This window comes from Humulus lupulus, chromosome 1 (assembly GCF_963169125.1).
Source record: "Humulus lupulus chromosome 1, drHumLupu1.1, whole genome shotgun sequence".
Lineage (NCBI taxonomy): Eukaryota > Viridiplantae > Streptophyta > Magnoliopsida > Rosales > Cannabaceae > Humulus > Humulus lupulus.
Window position 1 is genome coordinate 201,910,418 of NC_084793.1, and position 11,087 is coordinate 201,921,504.

General features: G+C 31.7%; 1 non-coding gene and 1 pseudogene across 1 annotated transcript; one reads left to right on the top strand and one right to left on the bottom strand.

Annotated features, from left to right (window-relative positions):
• Positions 1–2,538: 2,538 nt before the first annotated feature.
• Positions 2,539–6,800, bottom strand: LOC133827409 (uncharacterized; annotated as a pseudogene).
• Positions 6,801–7,311: 511 nt separating this feature from the next.
• Positions 7,312–7,418, top strand: LOC133813688 (small nucleolar RNA R71). The gene has a single exon (XR_009884693.1). It is a non-coding gene; the product is annotated as a small nucleolar RNA R71 (small nucleolar RNA).
• The last annotated feature ends 3,669 nt before the right edge of the window (positions 7,419–11,087 follow it).

Here is an 11,087-nt window from a genome sequence, read left to right on the forward strand (position 1 = left end):
ATTCCCAAGTTTAGATATAGTTGAAATAAATCACACTATATTTTTTTCAAAATACATTTTCTATTCAAGCACAAGTTACTTTAAAAAAAGGTAGGATTTTTCTTCAGTTATATAAGATATAATTTCTAAGCACTAGTTGTGTTACAACCTAATGAAACTACAAAAAATCAAAGAGATTATGTTTAGGCAAAATATGATACTTATGCTCTAAGAATTAGATGTGAACAATTTAATGAAAAACATTTAATAAAAGAATATCATATTTTTGCATAATGAAGAACTAAGTGTAATATGCTTTAACAATCAATAATAGATGAAAAATGCATACTTTTGATAGAAAAATCCATAAACAATGTTGCATAAATGGGAAATCAACATACAATAAAAAATACTATCTAGTTACATTTTGCTTCATCATCATCTTAATAATCTTGAAAAAGATTAGAAGCTCATAACTAGATTGAAATAAAAATTACAAAATAACATACTTGACATGCTCTTCAAAAGATGAAAATGGTAGAGAAAATAGTGAAAAGAAGAGAGAAAAATATGAAGTATAGAAGAAGTTGAAAAGATGAAGAAGAGCTCCCCTAAATGGTCTTACAAGACTTTATTTATAGGCAAAATATGGAGATTAAATTAATCAAATTAAAATAAATAAATTGATTAATTTAATTGTGTTGGGAAGTGGTAGGATAAAAAGAGTAAGTGTAAGGGTATTTGAAAGATGAAATGTTTGGTTGGATGGAAGATTAGTGAAAAACTAGAGTAAGAAAAAATGAATTAGGAATGTTTATTTAGGTAAAAAAATAGGGAAGAGTGAATTGATATTTGAGTGAAAAGAAAAAAAACATTGGGAAGAAAAATATGATATTTTTGGCCTTTTGGTGGCTGTGTTGGCAGCTTGGCATTGTGGGCCTGATTGGGCCGGGTGTGAATTGGGCTCGGGCCTGGGGAGAGAAGCTTTGCTGTGAGCCTTGCTACTGAGGAGGAAGGGATTGGTGGAGCTAGGTTGACAGCTGGCTTGGGCCAAAGCAGTGGAACAGGCCCGTTGGTGGAGCTTTGGAGGCTGGCGTTGGAGTAGCTGTAGGAGCTTCAGGTGGCACGGGCAGCTGGCTGAAGGTGATTTGCTGAAGGAGTGGGGCAGCTTGTGATTTCGTTGGAGCTGGAAAGAAGTGCTCAGCTGGGGGAAGGCTGCTGGAGCTGTGGGTTGAGGAGGCAGGCGGGCTGGGCCTGACGCGGGCCCAGGAGGTGGGTAGACAGGAGCTGATGGGCCTGGCTGGAGAGGGTGGCTTCTGGGCATGGGCCTGGCGTGGGCCCAAGTTGAAAAATGCCAACTTTCCTTGAAAATGACACATTTTCTTCATTTTTTTCTTTCTCCTCAAGAGCAAAAATGCATTATTTTTCCTACAAAGTAAATATAAACTAAATCATAATAAAATATTTTCAACTATAAAATAAACCAATTTAGTTCTTTAAAAATATTAATTAGAACTTAATTTATATTTAACATTTAATTTTAATAATACAACATTTTTTATTTATAAAAAAAAAAAAATTTACAACAAAATAATTATAAAAATACATAAAAATCTATCAAAATTAAAATGAAGCTAATAAATTCAAAAAGTAATTAAAACTTAATAATTTAATTAAAAACTTAAGAACTAAATCATTTTTGGCTTAAAAAATGTGGTAAAATAACTCTAATTTCTAGAGTTATCACACCCACAAACTTAGAATTTTGCTAGTCCTCAAGCAAAAGAAAAATAAAAAACACACTTTTTTTTTATTTGGTATTATCCAAAATGTCCTCAAAGATTGCACATTGAAAATAATTTATAAAAAATATGAATCAAAATTAACCTTATGTAATTAATTCCATAGTCAATCTTGCTTTGAAAATATATTTTAAAATAGAAGCCCAAAACTATTTATCAAGTTATTATGTGAATTTTGGAGAATTTGTTGTAATAATCTATTTATTTCACATATTATGATGAATAATTTTTTTTTCAAAATTTCATTTTTTTTTAAGCAAAATTGACCCAAGAATTAAACACAAAGCTTAAGAAAGATTCATATATTTTTTTTAAACTAAAATCAAACTCAATTAAGGATATTATCATAGGAAAAACAGATATCACCAAAGGGGTTTTTTTTTTTAAAAAAATTTTTGATAGAAAATAAAATATAAAAGCACAAAACTATATATATATATATATATTACTAGAAAGATAATATTAAACATATATAAATATATATTTTTTTTTATAATTAATATATAAAATAGATACTCTACCATCCAATTTTTTTGTTTTTTTTTTAAAGAAATTCTACAATTTTCAAACACATGAAAGAAGTAACCATATAAACCCACTACCCCCAAACTTAATTTATGCATTGTCCTCAATGTATCAAAATACAAATATAAATTGAAGCGTGAAAGAGTTTAGAGTTTAGAATGGTCGTACCTCATCATGGAGCATTGTCAAGAGTGCAACAAAAAGGAAACAAAAATCAAAATAAGAAGTTAACCTAAAACATAAATAAAACACACATTTACCAATAATTGATGAGAGCGATCAAGGACCATGGTAAATAGGATCCTCAAGAAGGATTTCATCCACTTTAGCAGTTTTCAATTCTAAAAATGGTTTCAATTTTTGTCCATTCACTTTGAATACATTACCATTATTAGGATTTTCAATTTCAATGGCTCCATATGGAAAAACAGGCGATCAATGTATGGACCTACCCACCTAGAGCGTAACTTCCCCGGGAAGAGATGCAAACGAGAATTGTATAAAAGGACTTTTTGACCGAGAGAGAAATATTTTCGCAAAATGTTTTTTTCATGGTAAATCTTCATTCGATCCTTATATTTTGTGGAATTGTCATATGCATCATGCCTAAGCTCTTCTAACTCATTTAATTGAAGCTTTCTTCTCTCACCCGCTTTGTCTAAGGAAAAATTCAATTGCTTAATTGCCCAATAGGCTCTATGTTCTAGCTCAATGGGTAAGTGACATGCCTTTCCATACACAAGTCTATAGGGAGACATTCCAATGGGTGTTTTGTATGTAGTTCGATATGCCCATAATGCATCAATGAGTCTTAAGGACCAATCTTTCCTAGTTGGATTGACAGTTTTCTCTAAGATGTGCTTAATTACCCTATTTGATATTTCAACTTGACCACTAGTTTGTGGGTGATAAGGTGTAGTGACTTTATGTGTAATACCATATTGTTTCATTAAATGCTCAAAAGATCTATTACAAAAGTGTGTACTGTTATCACTAATGATAGCACGTGGTGAGCCAAAATGGGAGAAAATATTTTCTTTCAAAAACTTAAGCACAACTTTATGGTCATTTGTGTGGCATGCAATAGCTTCAACCCATTTAGACACATAATCAACACCAACAAGAATATACAAGTTACGAAAAGAGTTAGGAAATGGACCCATAAAATCAATGCCCCAAACATCAAATATTTCAACAATAAGGACAGGATATAAAGGCATCATGTTTCTTTTAGTTACACTTCCTAACTTTTGACAACGTTCGCAAGATTTGCAATAAACATAAGTCTCAAGAAAAATAGTAGGCCAATAAAATCCACATTGTAAAATTTTCAAAGCAGTTTTCTTACCACTAAAATGTCCACCACATGCATGATCATGACAAAAAGATATGATTTTAGTTTGATCACAATCTGGAATGCATCTCCTTATTATTTGATCAGGACAATATTTAAACAAATAAGGATCATCCCAAATGAAATTTTTCACTTCAGAATAAAATTTAGATTTGTCATGCTTAGACCAATGAGAAGGAATTTCACCAGTCACCAAATAATTCACAATGTCAGCATACCAAGGCAAAGAAGATATATGCATGAGTTGTTCATCAGGAAAAGTTTCAGTTATAGTGGTGGAGTCATTATTAGTCTCAACAACAACTCTAGACAAATGATCAGCAACAACATTTTCAGAACCTTTTTTATCTCGTATCTCTAAATCAAATTCTTGTAAAAGCAAGATCCAACGAATTAAGCGAGATTTAACATTTTTTTCGACAAGAGATATTTCAATGCAGCATGATCAAAATATACAATTATTTTAGATCCTAACAAATAAGACCTAAATTTCTCCAATGCAAACACAATAGCAAGCAATTCTTTTTCAGTTGTAGAATAATTTAATTGAGCATTGTTCAAAGTTTTGCTAGCATAGTAGATTACATGAGGTAACTTGTTAATTGTTTGTCCTAGAACATCACCAATAGCATAATCAGAAGCATCACACATTAATTCAAAAGGAATATTCCAATCAGGAGGGCGAATAATAGGTGCACTAATCAAAAGGGATTTCAATCTTTCAAAGGCAACATGGCAATCGTTATCAAAGACAAAAGCATTTTTTTTCCCAGCAAATGACATAATGGGCGTGAAATTTTGCTAAAGTCTTTGATGAATCTTCTATAAAAACCGGCATGGCCTAAGAATGATCTAATTTCTTTTGTTGTTTTAGGTGGGGGAAGTTTTGAAATAAGGTCAACTTTTGCTTTATCAACTTCTATTCCCTTAGATGAGATTACATGACCTAAAACAATTCCTTTTTTAACCATAAAATGACATTTTTCCCAATTAAGAACTAAATTCTTTTCTTTGCAACGAATTAAAACAAGAGAAAGATGGTGCAAACAATCATCAAAAGAATTTCCAAACACAGAAAAATCATCCATAAACACTCCAAGATTTCTTTCGACCATATCAGAAAATATTGCAATCATACATCTTTGAAAAGTTGCAGGAGCATTACAAAGACCAAAAGGCATGCGACGATATGCAAAGGTTCCAAAAGGGCAAGTGAAGATAGTCTTTTCTTGATCTTCAGGGGCAATGGGGATTTGGTTATATCCCGAATAGCCATCAAGAAAACAATAATATGCATGGCCAACTAAACGTTCAAGCATTTGATCAATAAAGGGTAAAGGAAAGTGGTATTTTCTAGTAACATTATTTAGCTTTCTATAGTCTATACACACTCTCCACCCCGTTTGTACTCGAGTAGGGATTAATTCATTTTTCTCATTTTCAAAAACTGTGATCCCAGACTTTTTAGGCACTACTTGGACTAGATTAACCCATTGACTATTAGAAATAGGGTAAATGATACCTACATCTAACAGTTTAAGTACTTCTTCCCTAATGACCTCTTTCATATTTGGATTTAACCTTCTTTGACATTCCCGAGAGGTTTTAGCATTTTCTTCTAGATGGATTCTATGCATGCATATGGATGGGCTAATTCCCTTGATGTCTCCAATAGTCCAACCTATGGCTTCCTTATGTTTTCTAATGACATTTAACAATTTATCTTCTTGTTCTTTATCTAAAGCAGATGCTATGATAACAGACAAGGTTTCAGACTCTCCTAGAAAAGCATATTTTAAATTTTTTGGCAAAGGTTTAAGGTCTAACTTTGGAGACTCAAAAATTGATTGAACATGATCTAAGGGTTAAAAGGGTTCAACTTTGGTTTCATTTAAGGGTATAGACTCTAACAAAGAATTCACATCATCATTAAAATCATCAATATGCAAGTTCATACCAAAGTATTTTTCACAAAATTCAAGTAAGTCATTTCCATCATTTTCACATATACTCTCTATCATGTTAACTCCATGCACTTCCTCACACTCAACAGATTTAGCAACATTAAAAACATTTAATTCGACAGTCATGTTTCTAAAAGATAATTTCAATACACCATTACGACAATTGATAATTGCATTAGATGTAGCTAAAAATGGTCTACCCAGAATGATGGGTATTTGAGCATGAGCATTTTCAACAAGTTGAGTGTCAAGAACAATAAAGTCCACAGGGAAATACAATTTATCCACTTTAATTAAAACATCTTCTACAATACCTCTAGGGAATTTCACTGAACTATCGGCTAATTGAAGTGTTATAGAAGTTGGTTTTAATTCTCCTAGACCAAGTTGCTTATACACAGAATAAGGCAGTAAATTCACACTAGCTCGTAAATCAAGTAAAGCTTTGTTAATAAAATGATCGCCAATGATGCATGAAATTGTTGGACAACCGGGATCTTTATATTTCACAAGGCTTTTATGTTGAATTATGGAGCTAACTTGTTTAGTTAAAAATGCCTTTTTTGGAACATTTGTGTTTCTTTTAGCACTGCAAAGGTCTTTTAAGAATTTAGAATAGGCAGGAATTTGTTTAATGGCATCTAAGAAAGGAATGTTGATGCTTACTTGTTTGAAAACTTCTAAGATGTCACTATATTGGTTGCCTTTCTTGAGTGGAATTAATCTTTGTGGAAAAGGAGCTTTTGGAATGGAAGGAAGGATTTGAGCATCATCTTTTGAAAGGTCATTTGCGTTGGAACTTTGAGGTTGGCTTTGGTCTTTTTCAACTTGAGGTATGTAATTGGGTTTGACAATTTGTTTTCCGGACCTAAGAGTTGAAATAGACTTAGCTTCTTCTTTATGACTAGGAGCTCCTATTTCATATTGGCCTTTAGGATTTGGGATGGGTTGGCTAGGAAATCTTCCTTTTTCTCTCTCAGATACATCATTAGCAAGTTGACCCAATTGTGTCTCGAGTTTGGCAATGGATTGAGACTGATTTTGTAAGATTTGTTGGGTAGATTGCATGAATTGTTGTAAGGTGTCTTCTAAGGAAGGTTTTATTTGTGGAGGGTAAGGTTGACTTGGTTGGGCATGATTTGGATTTGGCATGTTGAATTGGTTTCCTTGATTCATTTGTCGTTGGTTTTGTCTCCATGAAAAATTAGGATGGTTTCTCCAATTTGGATTGTATGTGTTGGAAAATGGGCTATCAGAAGAAGGTTTTCCATATGAATGTAAAGCATTAGCCTCTTTAGAAAATGTTTCAATAAAAGAAGGACATGATTGAGCATTATGACATGAACTAACACATAAAGAACAAACATCTTTTTTAGGTTGCACATGAGAATTCATAGATTGACTTATTACTAAGGCTTATACTTTTCTTGCTAATTTTTCAAATGATGTTCTTAAATCACTTTCTTCTTTTATTTCATATTTTCCTTCTCTTTTCGGTGAAGGGTTGGCTCTAGACCTGGGCTCAGAATAATTCCATTGTTGTGAATTAACAGACAATTCTTCAAGAGCGTCCCAAGCCTCTTGCCCTTGCAATTTTAAAAATTTTCCGGTATGCATAGATTGAATCATTTTTCGGTTTGAAGGGGTTAAACCATCATAAAAATATTTTACAAGTCTCCATTTTTCAAAACCATGGTGGGGGCATTTTAATAATAAATCTTTAAATCTTTCCCAACATTCATAAAATTCTTCGTTGTCTTTTTGATAAAATTCGGAGATTTCTCTTCTTAAACTATCAGTTTTGGACATGGGGAAAAATTTAGCAAGGAATTTATTAAAAAGTTGATCCCAAGTAGTTATGGTTCCAGTTGGAAGTGAGTTTAACCAAGCTTTGGCTCTATCTTTTAAAGAAAAAGGAAACAACCTAAGTTTAACCGACTCATTTGAAATTTTTTGAAAACGAAAGGTTGAGCAAATTTCCAAAAAGTCTTTTACATGCATGTATGGATCCTCTCTTTATAAACCATAAAATGATGGTAACAATTGAATGATTGATGGTTTAAGTTCAAAATGAGTGGCATTAGTAGTGGGCAAAACAATGCATGACGGAGCATTAGATGAAATAGGTGAAATGTATTCAAGAAGAGTTTTTTCTTGCACAACATTAGGTTCTTGTTCCATTATGCTTAAACTTTCAAAAACACTTTCAATTTCACGTAAAGACACTAATTTTTTCACCAAACGATTTTTTGAATTATGTTGCCAATGATGCATATAATGTTACAAATTTCACCAAGTAACACAAACAATCACAAGAAAACAAATTTCTGATGTGGAAGATCAGTTAGAACCGCAACCACAGAGCATACTTATAACAAGAAGAGATTATAATATTTATATATATTTTTTTTGTTATGATTTTTATATAAATATATTTTTTGGTTTAACTTGTTCCCAGGCCTATTTGATTCCACTTACTCACAACTTAATAACAACTCCCCGAGGTTAATTAATAAGTGTGGATGGGAACTTTGCCAAATTTCCTTTAAGCAAAAATTGCCTATGTTGAAAGAACAAGCTTTGTTTTTTATTTTTTTTTCAAGTATTTTCTTAAACAATAAAATTACAACTAACTAAATGCGATAATTAAGAAGAAAAAAAATGACAATAGCAATAGTAAATAGTTATATAAAAATTAGGAGGCACTAATGCCATCAACTAAATGATCAACAAAAAAATAAAAGCAAGGAGGCACTAATGCCATCAACCAACACTAATAATAATAATGATAATAATAATAAAACTTAGGAGGCACTAATGCCATCAACTAAGATAATAAACAAAAATAAAAGCTAGGAGGCACTAATGCCATAACTAGAGGAGACAGATTGTTCAAGTATGTAGGAGGCAAAAAATGCACTCAACTATCAAGTATGTAGGAGGCACAAATGCACTCAACTAAAAAAACATAAAAAGTAAAAGAAAAAGAAAAAGGGATAGGAGGCACAAATGCACTCAACTAATAAGTATGTAGGAGGCACTCAATTCCATCAACTACCAAGAAATATATATAATATAATACATAACAATATAAATAAATATATGTATAACTTTCTTTTTTTTTTCTTTTTCGATTTTTACCCTTTTTTTCGATTTTTTTATGGATATATATTTATATATATTTTTTACATTACTTTTTTTTAAGAAGATAGTGCAAATAAAAATAAAATAATTAGTAGAAGAATGTTACTTACCTTGTAGAAGGATCGTTTCTTTCTTGCAACTCCCCGACAATGGCGCCAAAAACTTGTTGGACCCAAAACGGGTATGTTTTAAAAAATTTATACTCGCAAGTGCACGAATCGTTTCGGAATATAATGTTCATGTAAGTACGAGGTCGAACCCATGGGAGTTGACTAACATCAAAAGAAACTATTTCAAACAAAGCAAGAAGATTCTAACCTAGTTCCAAATATTTGATGAGATTTTGTTTTAGAAAAATAAAAGAGAAGTAATAAAAAGATTAATGATTAAATAGAAAAATGGTTTTCAAATGAGATAAGTAAAATAAGATTATTAAGATATTAGAATCCACAAAATGCAAGTTCAATAATATTTATAAGTATATTGATTCCCAAGTTTAGATATAGTTGAAATAAATCACACTATATTGTTTTCAAAATACATTTTATATTCAAGCACAAGTTACTTTAAAAAATGTAGAATTTTTCTTCACTTATATAAGTTATAATTTCTAAGCATTAGTTGTGTTACAACCTAATGAAACTACAAAAAATCAAAGAGATTATGTTTAGGAAAAATATGATACTTATGCTCTAAGAATTAGATGTGAACAATTTAATGAAAAACATTTAATAAAAGAATATCATATTTTTGCATAATGAAGAACTAAGTGTAATATGCTTTAACAATCAATAATAGATGAAAAATGCATACTTTTGATAGAAAAATCCATAAACAATGTTGCATAAATGGGAAATCAACATACAATAAAAAATACTATCTAGTTACATTTTGCTTCATCATCATCTTAATAATCTTGAAAAAGATTAGAAGCTCATAACTAGATTGAAATAAAAATTACAAAATAACATACTTGACATGCTCTTCAAAAGATGAAAATTGTAGAGAAAATAGTGAAAAGAAGAGAGAAAAATATGAAGTGTAGAAGAAGTTGAAAAGATGAAGAAGAGCTCCCCCAAATGGTCTTACAAGACTCTATTTATAGGAAAAATATAGAGATTAAATTAATCAAATTAAAATAAATAAATTGATTAATTTAATTATGTTGGGAAGTGGTAGGATAAAAAGAGTAAGTGTAAGGGTATTGGAAAGATGAAATGTTTGGTTGGATGGAAGATTAGTGAAAAACTAGAGTAAGAAAAAATGAATTAGGAATGTTTATTTAGGTAAAAAAAATAGGGAAAAGTGAATTGATATTTGAGTGAAAAGAAAAAAAACATTGGGAAAAAAAATATGATTTTTTTGACCTATTGGTGGCTGTGTTGGCAGCTTGGTGTGGTGGGCCTGATTGGGCCGGGTGTGAATTGGGCTCGGGCCTGGGGAGAGAAGCTTGGCCGTGAGCCTTGCTGTGGAGGAGGAAGAGATTGGTGGAGCTGGGTGGACAGCTGGCTTGGGCTAAAGGAGTGGAACATGCTCGTTGGTGGAGCTTTGGAGGCTGGCGTTGGAGTAGCTGTAGGAGCTTCAGGTGGCACGGGCAGTTGGCCGAAGGAGATTTGCTGAAGGAGTGGGGCAGCTTGTGATTTCGTTGGAGCTGGAAAGAAGTGCTCGGCTGGGGGAAGGCTGCTGGAGCTGTGGGCTGAGGAGGCAGGCAGGCTGGGCCTGACGCAGGCCCAGGAGGTGGGAAGGCAGGAACTGATGGGCCTGGCTGGAGAGGGTGGCTTCTGGGCATGGGCCTGTCGTGGGCCCAAGGAGAAAAATGCCAACTTTCCTTGAAAATGTCACATTTTCTTCATTTTTTTCTTTCTCCTCAAGAGCAAAAATGCATTATTTTTCCTACAAAGTAAATATAAACTAAATCATAATAAAATATTTTCAACTATAAAATAAACCAATTTAGTTCTTTGAAAATATTAATTTGAACTTAATTTATATTTAACATTTAATTTTAATAATACAACATTTTTTATTTTTAAAAAATATAAATATAATATTTTACAACAAAATAATTATAAAAATACATAAAAATCTATAAAAATTAAAATGAAGCTAATAAATTCAAAAAGTAATTAAAACTTAATAATTTAATTAAAAACTTAAGAACTAAATCATTTTTGGCTTAAAAAATGTGGTAAAATAACTCTAATTTCTAGAGTTATCACTTAAATATTGGCCTTTCTTACTTATACGCCATAATTTAGATGTTATGCACATAGAGAAAAATGTATGTGATAGTTTGATTGGCACTTTGCTGAATATTCC